The sequence below is a fragment of the Chrysochloris asiatica genome, unplaced genomic scaffold, assembly GCF_000296735.1.
Source record: "Chrysochloris asiatica unplaced genomic scaffold, ChrAsi1.0 scaffold00225, whole genome shotgun sequence".
Lineage (NCBI taxonomy): Eukaryota > Metazoa > Chordata > Mammalia > Afrosoricida > Chrysochloridae > Chrysochloris > Chrysochloris asiatica.
The window spans coordinates 3,299,362-3,312,961 of record NW_006408743.1 but is presented as its reverse complement, the minus strand read 5'-3'; the positions used below and the strand labels follow the sequence as shown (position 1 = coordinate 3,312,961).

The window sequence follows — 13,600 nt, the reverse complement described above, 5'->3', positions numbered from 1 at the left end:
ATAAAAATTGAAATCTTTCAAGAAAAGGAGGCAGCACAGGACGCAGTCACTCATCTCTGCCAAGAAATTTGGAAGACAACTATCTGGCCAACTGATTGGAAGAGATCAATATTTGTGCCCATTCCAAAGAGAGGTGAGCCAACGGAATGTGGAAATCAACGGACAATCTCTTTGATATCCCATGCGAGTAAAGTTTTGCTAAAGGTAATACAGAAATGGCTACAATCATACATTGACAGAGAACTTCCAGAGGTTCAAGCTGGATTCAGAATAGGCCATGGAAGAAAGGATATCATTGCTGATGTCTGATGAATCTTGGCTGGAAGCAGAGAATATCAGAAAGATGTTTACCTGTGCTTTATTGATTATGCAAAGGCTTTCAATTGTGTGGACCATGACAAGCTATGGACAACATTGCAAAATATGAGTATTCTGGAACAGTTAATTATGCTCATGTGAAATCTGTACCTGGACCAAGAATCAGTTGTTTGAGCAGAACAAAGAAATACTGAATGTTTTAAAATTAAGAAAGGTGTGCAACAAGGTTGTATTATTTCACAGTTATTTAAAATATCAAGAGGGTCCACCCATAGTGGACAAATTTCAGCAGAACTTCCAGACTAAGACAGACTAGGAAGGAGAGGCAGATCACTTTTGAAGGGCTCATCACTGATAACCTTATGAATAGCAACAGAAAATTGTAATACCTAATGGCCGAAAATGAGCCCCTTATGTTGGAAGACACTCCCAACAAAATTGGGCAAGAGGTTACTCCTCAACATAAAGTTGACCTTAATGGTGTGGATGGAGTAAAACTTTTAGGATCTCCATTTGTTTATGAGGTACATCTCAAAATGAGAGGGGAAAGCTGCAAATACCTGTTAATAATCATAACAAGAATTGCATGTAATATCAATCTAGGAAAATCAGAAGTCATCAAAAATGCAATTGAACTCATAAAAATCAATATTCTAGGGAATTGTTGTTGTTGTTGTTGTTAAGTGCCGTTGAGTCGGGTCCGACCCATAGCGACCCTGTATAGGGTTTCCGAGGGTGTAAATCTTTACGGGAGTAGAAAGCCTCATCTTTCTCCCGCGGAGCAGCTGGTAGTTTCGAACCGCTGACCTTAAGGTTCGTAGCCCGATTTGTAACCACTACGCTACCAGAGCTCCTTAGTGAGCTAATATTTACAGACTTTGGCCATTTGAATAGGACAAAAATGTGGTTTATTGTGCCAAGAATTACAAATTCATAGGAATGTGCTTGCATTCCTCCTCTAAAAAACATTTCAAGATCTGTCTTAAAATACAATGCTGCTAATGATAGAATAATATCCATTTGTCTACAAGGAAGATTGCTTAAATGACTATTATTTATTTATATTTACACACCTACCACTAAGGACAATGATGATGAAATTCAAGAATTTTAACAACTGTTTTAGGTTTAAATTTATCAAGCAAGCTATCAATTTGCATTGACAATTACTAATGGTTGGAATGTGAAAGTTGGAGGAAATAAAGGGGAAGGATCAGTTGTTGGAAAATATGCCCTTGGTGGTAGAAATGATGCAAGACAAATGTCTTCTTCAATGCTAATACTTTTTTTCAACAATATAAACAGCAACAATAGAGGGGTAGTTCACCAAGGGGAATATACAGTAATCAAGTTGATCATATCTATGGGAAGACACAGTAGATAAAATCAATATCCTCAGCCAAAAGAAGACCACAGACTCAATTTGGAATAAACTGTTCATTACTCATATGAAAATTCTGTCTGAAGCTTTAGAAAGTTAAAATAAAATCCACATGCACCAAAATATAACCTTGATTTTATCCACCTGAATTTAGAAACCATATCAAGAAGAGATTTGATGCATTAGACATTAATGACTGATGACCAGAAGAGTTGACATTATGATCATAATAGCTAACGAGAGGAAAAAGACATTGAAATACAGTGAAGAAAGTAAATACAAAGTGGATGTCAGATGAGACTCTAAAACTTGTTTTTGAATGTAGAGAAGCTAAAGAAATTTGAAGAAATGATAAAGTAAAAGAACTGAACAGAAAATTCCAAAAGGCAGCTTTAGCAAACTAAGTAAATTATTATAATGAAAAGTGTAAAGACCTGGGATTATGAACCAAAATTGAAGAGCACCCTCAGTATTCCTCAAGCTGAAAAGAATGGAAATAAAATTCTAGGCTTAGGTTGGAATACTAAAGCATTCTGTGGGCAAAATATTCACTGTTTCATGAAACATAGCAAGAAGATGGAAGGTATACACATAGTCTCTGTATAAAAAAGAGTTGGTTAATGTTCATCCATTTCAATAGCTTTCATTGAACAAGAACTGATGATATTGAAGGAAGAGGCTCAAACTGAATTGAAGGCATTGGCAAAAAATAAAGCTCCAGACACTGATGGAATATAAATTGAAGTATTTAAATAAACTTATGCTGATGTTGTTGTTGTTAAGTGCCTTCAAGTGGGTTCCAACCCATAGTGACCCTGCACAGGCTTTCCGAGGCTGTAAATCATTACTGGAGCAGAACGCCTCATCTTTCTCTTGCAGAGCTGCTGGCAGTTTCAAACTGCTAACCTTAAGGTTCGCAGCCCAATTTGTAACCACTACATTACCAGAGCTAGATGCAGAAGCTCTCATTTATCAATACCAAGAAATTTGGAAGACAGCTACTTGGCCAAACAATTTGAAAAAAAATTATATTTGTACCCATTCAAAAAAAGGTGACAACAGAATTGCTGAAATCATTGGGCAATATGATTATCACATGCAATTATGATTTTTCTAATAATAGTTTAAAAACAGCTGCAACATTACATTGACAGGGACCTCCCAGAGGTTCAAGCTGAATTCAGAAGAGGATATCTTTGCTGTCATCAGATGGATCTTGGTGGAAAGCAGAGAATATCAGAAAGATGTGTTCTTGGACTTCATTGATTGTGCAAAGGCATTTAACTGTGTGGATCAAAACAAGCTATAGGTATCATTGTAAAAAATGGTTCTCCAAAATAATTCATTGTGTTCATGAGGAACCTGTGCATAGCCCAAGAGGGAGGAGTTCCAATAGAATTGGTTTAAAATCAAGAAAGGAAACCAGATTTGTATCCTTTCACCATATGTATTCAATCTGTATGCTAATCAAGGAATAAGAGAAGCTGGATTATCTGCAGAAGCAAGTGACTTCAGAATTGGAGGAAGTTTTATGCAAATGACACAACCTTGCTTCCCTGAAGTTAAAAGGACTTCAAATACTAACTGAGAAAGATTTAAGAAGACAGCCTGCAGTATGGATTGCACTTACAGTAAAGAAAACACAAACCATCACAATTTGACCAATAAATAACATGATAACAAATGAAAAATGACTGAAGTTACCAAAGATTTCATTTTGCTTGGATCCACAATCATCACTCAAGGAAGCAACAATCAAAAAAGCAAAAGTATTGTAATTAGGTAAATCAGCTGACAAAGACCTCTTTGTAATGTTAAAGAGCAAAGAGGTCAGTAAGAGGACTAAGTTGCCCCAGCCCCAAACCATTTTATATTGATGTGACAGCAGGAAAATGAGTAAAGAACACTGTAGAAGAATCAACGAATTTGAATTATGGTTTTAGTAAAGAATATTGAAGGTAATATGGACTATCAAAAGAACATCTGGACATCATGCTTGGTAAAGTGTATGGTCAGCAAAAACGATGAAGATCACTAAGAACTGGGTTGACACCAAGGCAACAGCAAAAGGCTCAAACATAATAGTAATTGTGAGGGTGGTGCATGACAGGGCAGTGCTTCAATCTATTGTGCATAATATCACTATAAGTCAAAACTGAATGTAGTGTCCCTCACAATATAACAAACCTGTATCCTTAAGTCACTGTAATTCAGACTCTAATTGATGGCAGGGGATTTGATTTTTGGTTTTAATATGAATTCTAAAATGCCCTTCTGATCATTCTAAAATGCATTGTTTTTGTTGTTAGATGCCAGCAAGTCAGTACTGACCAATAGCAACCTTATGCACAGCAGAATGAAACACTGCCCAATACTGGGCCAACCTCACTACAGTTGCCACGCCTGAGTCCATCAATGCTGAAACTTGGCCAATTCATCTCATTGGAGGTCTTCCTCTTTTTCTCTGACCCTCCACCTTACCAAGCACGACATCCTTCCCCAGTGATTGGTCCCTTCTGACAATACGACCAAAGTATGAGAGATGAAGTTTGGCCATCTTGGTCTCTAAGGAACACTCTGGCTGCACTTCTCCAAAACAGATCTATTGGTTCTTTTGGAAGCCCATGGAACTTTTAGTATTCTCCTCCAACACTATAACTCAAAGGCATCAATTCTTCTACAGTCTTCTTGATTCACTGTCCAGTATTCACATGCACATGAGGTTATTGAAAATACCATAGCTTGGGTCAGGCGCACCTGACATGTTTGCTCTTCAACACTTTAAAAAGTTCTTGTGCAACAGATTTGCTTAATGCAATACGTCGGTTGGTTTATTGACGGCTGTTTCCATGAGTGTTGATTGTTGATGAAAGAAGAATGAAGTCCTTGAAAACTTCAATCTTTTCTCCATTGATATGAATGTTGTTTTTTGGTTCAGTGGTGAGGATTTTTGTTTTCTTTACATGGAGATGTATTCCATACCGAAGGCTGTGCTCTTTGATCTTCATCAGTAAAAGTTTTAAGTCCTCTTCACTTTAAGCAAGCAAGGCTGTATTATCTGCATATCACAGGTGGTTAATGAGTCTTCCTCCAATCTTGATGCCATGTTTTTCTTCATATAATCCAGTTACTTTGATTATTTGCTCAGTAGACACATTGAATAAGTATGATGAAAGAATACAACCTTGTCGCACATCTTTCTTAATTTTAAAACATTCAGTGTTCCTATGTTCTGTTTGAACACCTGCTTCTTGGTCCAGGTACAGATTCCACATGAGCACGATTAAGTGTTCGAGAATACTCATAGTTCACAAAGTTGTCCATAGCTTGTCATGATCCACACAATCAAAAGACTTTGCATAGACAATAAAGCACAGGTAAACATCTTTCTAATAGTCTGCTTTCAGACAAGATCCATTGGAAATCAGCAATGATATCCCTCCTTCCACAGCCTATTCTGAATCCAGCTTGAACTTCTTATAGTTCTCTGTCAATGTATGATTGAAGCCAATTCTGTATTACCTTTAGCAAAACTTGACTCACATGAGACAGCAAAGAGATTGCCAGATGATTTCTGCATTCCGTTGGCTCACCTCTCTTTGGAATGGGCATAAATATGTATCTCTTCCAATCAGTTGGCCAGATAGTTGTTTTCCAAATTTTTTGGTAGAGATGAGTGCCTCCTGTGCCGCCTCACTTTCTTGAATGATTTCAAATTTATTCCATCAATTCCTGGTGCCTTGTTCTTTGCCAATTTCTTGAATGCACCTTGGACTTCCTCCTTCAGTAGGAAGTCCTACTTGACTACTTGGCTCTTGATCATATACTACTACTTGAAATGGTTGAACATTAACCATTTCCTTTTGGTACAGTGACTCTGTGTATTCTTTCCATCTTTTCTTGATGCTTTATGCATCATTCAGTAATTTGCCCAGAGAATCTTTCAATAATGATAGTCGAGGCTTGGATTTTTTTTCTTCAGTTCCCACAGCTTGAGAAATGCTGAGTGTGTTCTTCCTTTTTGGTTTTCTGATTCCAGAGCTTTGCACATTTTATTGTAATATTTGACTTTAATCTTCTCAAGCTGATCTTTGAAATTTTCTGTTCAACTCTTGGACCTCCTCATTTCTTCCATTTGCTTTAGCATCTCTACATTGGAGAGGAAGTTTCAGTGTCCATTCTGACATACATTTGGACCTTTTTCTTCTTAATTGTCTTCTCTGACTTTTTGTTTTCTTCATATGTGATGTTTTTGATGTCATCCCACAATTCTTCTGTTCTTCATTCTTTAGTGTTTAATGTATCAAATCTGTTCTTCAGATGATCTCTAAATTCAGGTGGGATATGTTGTTGTTGTTAAGTGCCGTCGAGTTGGTTCCGACCCATAGCAACCCTGTACAGGGTTTCCGAGGGTGTAAATCCTTACGGGAGTAGAAAGCCTCATCTTTCTCCCATGGAGCAGCTGGTAGTTTTGAACTGCTGACCTTAAGGTTCGCAGTCTGATTCGTAAGCACTACGCTACCAGAGCTCCTTCAGGTGGGATATAGTCAATGTCATATTTTGGCTTTGGTGGACTTGTTTTCATGTTCTTCAGCTTCAGTTTGAATTTGCATATGCGTAATTGATGGTCTATTCCACAGTCTGCCCCTGCCTTGTTTTGATTGATGATATGAAGCTTTTCTATTGTCTTTCCACAGATGTAGTCAGTTTGATTCTATGTATTCCATCTGGTGTGGTCAGTGTGTATAGTTGTCTCTTATGCTGTCTAAAGAAGATATTTGAAATGAACTTATCACTGGTTTCACAAAATTCTATCATGCATTCCCCAACATAATTTCTATCACCAAGGCCATATTTTCCAACTACTGTTCCTTCCTCTTTGTTCCCAACCTTTGCATTCCAATCAGCAGTAATGATCAATACATCTTGATTGCATGTTTGATCAATTTCAGATTGAAGAAGTTGGTAGAATTCTTCTATTTCATCCTCACTGGCTTTAGTGCTTGGTCCGTAAATTTGAATAATAGTGGTATTAACTGGGCTTCCCTGTAGGCACATGGATATTGTCCTATCACAGACAGCGTTGTACCTCATGACTGATCCGGATATGTTTTTTGACCATGATTGTGACACCATTCCACTTCAATTTGTCATTTCCAGCATAGTAAACCATGTGGTTGTCAGATTCAAAATGGCCAATATCAGTCCATCTCAGCCACTAATGCCTAAGATATAGATGTTTATGCATTTCATTTCTTTTTTGACAACTTGCAGTTTTCTCAGATTCATACTTCGTACATTTCATGTTCTGATTTTCTAAGGATGTTTACAGCTCTTTCTCTTCATTTTGAGTGGTGCCCCATCTGCAAATGAAGGTCCCATGGGCTTTTCTCCCACGGGCTTTACTCCACTCATGGTACCACAGTCAATTCTACTTTGAGGAAGTAGCTCTTCCACAGTCATATTTTGAATGCCTTCTAATATGAGGGGCTCTTTTCCAGGCACTATATCTGACACTGTTTCTCTTCTATTCATAAGGTTTTCAGTCACCAAATATTCGGAAGTAGTTTGTCACTCTTTCTTCCTAGTTTGTCTTTGACTGGATGTTCATCTTAAACCTGTCCACTCTTGGTGACCCTGCTGGTATTTAAAATACCAGTGGCATAGCTTTCAGAATCACAGCAACTCACATGTCACCACAGTACAACAAACTGACAGACGAGCATTAGACACCACCAAAATATGTTGGTTAACCGTGTTTCTCACTAAAACTGGAATGGCTCAATATTCTTCTATTTTCTTTAATGTTAGATTACTCATAAACATTTCTTCCCCAAAATGTTATGATTATGAGTTAGGTGGCTAACCTTAATGTCAGCAGTGTAAAACTACAAGCCATTCCCCAGAAGAAAGATGAGGCTTTCTTTTCCTATGAAGATGTATAACCTTGTAAACCCTATCCAACATAGAAATGCTAAAACAATGAAAATTAGGAGAGGTAAACATTAAATTTGAAAGGGAAACTTGAGAAGATAAAGTCAAATATTATAATGATATGTGCAGAGTTCTGGAGTTAGAAAGCTAAAAGGGAAGAACACGCTAAGCAAATCTCAAGCTAAAGGAACTGAAGAAAAAAAAATCAAGTCTGGACTTAAAATATTGAAGGATTCAATGAGAATAATATTGTAAGATGCAGAAAGCATGAAAACAAGATGGAAGGAATACACAGTCAATGTACAAAGAGTTGGTGTTCAACCATTTCAAGAGATCATAAGATCAAGAGTCAATGATACAGAAGGAAGAAGTCTAAGGTGAACTGAAAGCATGGACAAAGAACTATGCCCCTGGAATTGATGGAATAGAATTGAAATCCTTAAACAAAATGAGGCAGCACTTATACATCTAAGCCAAGAAAATTGGAAAGCAGCTACTTGGCCAATTGGCTGGAAGAGATCCACATTTGTGCCCATTCCAGAGAGGTGGCTCAGTGGAATGTGGAAATCATAGGACAATATCATTATTGGTGGTTATGTGCCAGTGGAATTGGTTCCGACTCATAGCGACCCTGTACAGTGTTTCTGAGGGTGTAAATCTTTACTGAAGCAGAAAACCTTATCTGTCTCCTGCGGAGCTGCCAGTAGTTTCAAACTGCTGACCTTGTGGTTTGCAGCCCAATTCGTAACCACTACGCTATCCGCTAGGTCAGCAGTTCCAAACTACCAGCTGTTCCAGCGGGAGAAAGATGAGGCTTTCTGCTCCTGTAAAGATTTACAGCCTCAGAAACCCTGTGCAGGGTAGCTATGAGTAGAAACCGACTCCATGGCACATAACAACAACAACAACAACAACAACACTATCAGAGCTCCTCATTATTATTGCTTATTAAAAACACCGTGGATTATCAGAACAAACAAATCTGTGTTGGAGGAAGTTCAACCAGAATCTTTCTTAGAATATATTTTATTTATTTTCATATTTTCAAGAGGGACCAGTCCCTGAAGAAGAATACCATGCTTTGTTAAGTGAATGAGTTGTTAAACAGGAAGACCCCCAATGAGAAGGATTGGCACAGTGGCAGTAGCAATAAACTCAAATATAACAATGATTGGTGCAATACCGGGCAGTGTTTTGCTATGCATAAGGTCGCTATGAGTTGGTACTGACTCGATATCATCTAATGACAACATGGTATCGATCGAGATGCAAATCCAGAAAAATCTCTGTTTCTCTTAGATTTCAGTCCCTCCTCTGATAATCTGATCAAAATAAACACATACAAGATAATAGAAATAGAAGGCTTCAATCTTTGTTGTGCCATCCATCACTAATTAGACATTGATAAGCCTACCTATTTTTAAGTGAAAGAAGATCTGATGTAGCATTGGGTATGTGTACTCTAAAATATCTATACATTAGTTTAAAAATGAAAATCTCTTAGAAGTGTTTTTGGCAATTGATGTATAGCCAAATAACTAATTTTCCACTCTGTTAATACTTTATTTTTCCATTTCTATGGGAGACTGAGGTACATAGACATAATGGAGGTGAATGAGACATTATTAGTAGAAGCAAATTAGAACATCTATCATATGTTGAGAAATCGTTGCACAGAAAGATATATTTAAATATTAATATAAATAAAGTAATGAAGTTACTGGATTGATACAATGTGAATAAATAATTTAAATTGCGAGAAAAGAGACTAAAACATTCTGCCTAATTCAATAAAAATTAAAGGGGATTTGTCAAGTTTAGTATAAAAGGCAGACATATCAGAAAATATAACAACAAATGTATTAAGATTATTTTAAGAAGTAATTTTCTTTTTGAATTTCTGAACTTATGGTTAACTATAAAATAACATAATATGTGATTGTTGTTGTTGTTAAGTGCTATAGAGTTGGTTCTAACTCACAGCAACACTGTATAGGGTTTCCAAGGATTGGACAGTGATTTTAAACTACTAACCTTGTGGTTCAAAGTGACTTTGTGATCAAGTGCAGTATCCCACAGTCCCACACCAAGACTCCTTAATACGTGATAATGGACTAAATATGTATCCTAGTTTTGTATTTGTTTTTATTTTAGTGCTTTTATTAATTCTTCTTGATAAAAATTCATTGGCTATATACATAAGGTTGACTTTATAATGGAAAAATAACTTTGCTTCTGTTTTTCCTTCCTAAATCAATGAATTGATCTTTTCTTTTGCTTTTGTTGTTTTGTTTTTACTTCCATGCTAAATAACATGTGAAGCTTTGTAACATTTTTAATTAACTTTTTTTATTTGACTTAGTTTTTCCTACTAATTTATAATTTCTGAATATTCTGCACACCTTTCATACTGCATACCTATTAATCCATAGGTCAGTGTATGACTTCCTGGGCTACAAATCATTCCAAGTGCAAAGATGTCAATGAGGACTAAGGTGAGCCTGACCCAAGCCATAGTATTTTCAATAGTTTCTCTATGCATGTGAAAATTGAATAGTGAGTAAGGAAGACTGTAGAAGAATCGATGCATTTGAAATATGGTGTTGGAGAAGAATCATTGACTTCCAGAAAAACAAACAAATCTGTGTTAGATGTAACACAACAAGAATGATCCTTTTAAGTCAGGATGGATAAAATTTTTCTCATTTTTTGGACAAGTTATCAGGAGGCACCGCTCCCTGGAGAAGGACATTATGCTTGGTAAAGTGGAGGGTCAGTGGAAAAGAGGAAGACACCCAATGAGATGGATTGGCACAATGGTTGCAGCAAAGGGCTCAAGCATAACAATGACTGTGAAGATGATGCATGCCCAAGCAGTGCTTTGTTCTGTTCATAGTCACTATGAGTCAGAACACACTTGATGGCAACTAATACCCTTATTCATTGTCTAGCTTTCACATGCATATGAGGTGATTAAGAAGACCATGGCCTGGGTCAGATCACCTTAGCCCTCAAAATTGAATATTCACTTTTCAACACTTTAAGAGTTTTTCTGCAGCACATTTGCCCAACGCAATATGACATTTGACTTCTTGGCTGTTTTTTTTCATGGACACTGATTGAGGATCCAGCATATATGAGTTCCTTTACAGCTTCAAACAAACTTTTCTCCAGTTAATTTTATGTTGATTATTGGACTAGTTGTAAGATTTTTTTGTATTATGTTGAGGTGTAATCCATATTGATCTTCATCTGTAAGTGTTCTAAGTCTTCTTCACTTTCAGAAAGCATGGTTGTGTATTCCGCATATTGTAAGTTGCTACTGAGTTTTCCTCCAATCCTGTTGTCATGTTCTTCTTTACATAGTACAGCTTCCCAGATTATTTGCTCAGCATACAGAATAAATAAGTACAGTGAATGGATACAGTCCTGCTACACACATTTCCTGATTCTACACCATTCACTATCCTCTTTTTACCATTCAAATAACTGCTTCCTAGTCTCTATACACAGTATTCTGGAATTCCCATTCTTCCCAGTATTCTTCATATTCTTTTGTGATACACATACACAAATGTATTTGCATAGTTAATTAAACATAGGTAAACATCTTTCTGATATTTTCTACTTTCAGCCAAGTTCATCTAACAACAGCAAAGAGATACCTTGTATCAAGTTCTCTTCTGAACCTGACTTGAATATTTGACAATTCCTGTTGATGTTGTGTGGCAACCATTTTTAAATTAATTTCTGCAAAATTGTACATTTATGTGATATTAATACTGTTTGACTATTTCCACATTCTGTTGGATCATCTTTTTAGTATGGGCACACACATGAAAATCTCTCAGTCAATTGACATCCTAAATATCTTCCAAATTTCCTAGCACAGGCAAGTGATCATCTCCAGTGCTACAGCCATTTATTGAAACATTTCAAATGCCATTGTGTCAGTTCCTAGAGCATGTTTGTTTGTTTGTTTTCTTACTGCAAAGCAAATATTGATTTAGTATATGCCACATCCTGAAATGGAGTCCTGATGTTGCTGTATGCTGATGTGTCAGACTTCAAAGTCATTTGTATTACAAGGTTGGTGGTTCAAGCTCACCAGCTTCTCCTTGGAAACCCTATACAGGGTCATTATGGGGTGGAATTGATTTGACAACACATAACAATAACAACAACAACAACCTCCTGAAATAGTTGAACATAACACAGGTATTTTTGGTACAATTACTCTTCTATTTCTTCCATCTTCCCTTGATGTTTCTTGCATCATTCAATGTTATCCTTCAGTATTGCAATTCAATCCTTTAATGTTTTCTTCAGTTTGTTCACCTTGGGAAATGCCAAGCAAGTATATCCTTTTGGTTTTCTGACTCTGGGTCTTTGCAAATTTCATTATTTGCTTTGTAGGCATATTATTATTCTTTCATTGATAACATTTCAATTGAGGACAGATCTTGGGATGTTCTTTTTAATGATAGATATGATGTCATTCCTCATCAATTTGTTGTTTGTATCATAGTAGATGATATGATTGTCTGATACAGCCTCCAGCATGGATTACATCTCAATGTAAAGAACACAAAAATCCTCACCACTGGTCCAAAAAACATTCTTATCAATGAAGAAGAGATTGAAGTTGTCAAGGACTTCATTCTTCTTGGAAGTCAATGGATCTTCTCCAACACTGTATCTCAAATGCATCAATTCTTCTACAGTCTTCCTTACTCACTATTCAATTCTCACATGCATAGGGAGACTATTGAAAATACTATGGCTTGGGTCAGGCTCACCTTTGACCTCATTAACATCTTTGTACTTTAACACTTTTTTTTTCCTCTTTAACACTTTAAAGCATACTTGTACAACAGAGTTGCCTAATGCCATAAATAATTTGATTGCTTGACTGCTACTTCAATGAGGTGTCCAAAAATGAGACAAAATTTCTCCCTCCTGACTTAAAAGGATCATTCTTGTTGTATTACATCCAACACAAATTTGTTTGTTCTTCTGGTCAGAGAAAAAGAGGAAGACCCCCAACAAGATGGTTTGGCCAAGTGACAGCATCGATGGACTTAAGTGTGGCAACAGTAGTGAGGTTGGCCCAGGATTGGGCAGTGTTTCGTTCTGCTGTGCATAAGGTCACTATGGGTCGGTACTGACTCGATGGCACCTAACAACAACAACAACAACAGCTTGCTTTGGGAAACTGCAAGACAATCTAGTCTGAGTTAATATATTATTGTGCCCAATTCAAGGGAAAAAAATAAAAAGTATTTATTCAAGGATCTCTGATTTGTTTAATTTGAGAATAATATTGGAAATTAATATTCGGGTGTTAAGTGTGCTTTTTGCTAATGGGTATTATTCTTTCTAGACTTTACTACCTAAAGCAAGAATATGTTTTTGTTAAGTCCTAACCTATGTATATGTACATTTCTATAATCAGTCTCTATGCATTGCTGTTGAAGTTGTTAAATTCTGTCAAGTCAGTTCTGACTCATAGTGATCCAGTATAGGCTTTCTAAGGAGCAGCTTGCGATCTTGCAGTCCAGCATATCAACCCACAGTGTCATTATTGATAAATGCCATCAAATCAGTTCTTACATAGAGTGACTCTGTATAGAGTTTTCAAGAGCTTCATGTGGGTTTGAACTGTTAAACTTGTGTTTACCAGTCCAGTGCTTATCCTATAGCAGCATACCAGGGACTTAACCTTAAGATTAAAAAAAATATAATCTTTATTATCTTAAATATAACTATCTGCTATAGGAATTGACAAAATAAAAAAATTAATGTGACATGGTAAGTATTAAGTAAGTATTTTGAGAACAGGATTTGGTACCTCTTAAACGAAGCACTTAATCCAGACTTGTTGGAGGTGGAGGGTGGGAGTATGTTAGGGAAGATTTTGTTAGTAAAGGTTTCCTTGTTAGCTGGTAGGTGAACCTGTACTGGGGG

At 36.6% G+C, this 13,600-nt stretch overlaps 1 pseudogene; it reads left to right on the top strand.

Moving 5' to 3' along the window:
* The first annotated feature begins 710 nt into the window (after nt 1-710).
* LOC102813116 overlaps nt 711-13,600 on the top strand; it is a 16,892-nt pseudogene continuing 4,002 nt past the window's right edge.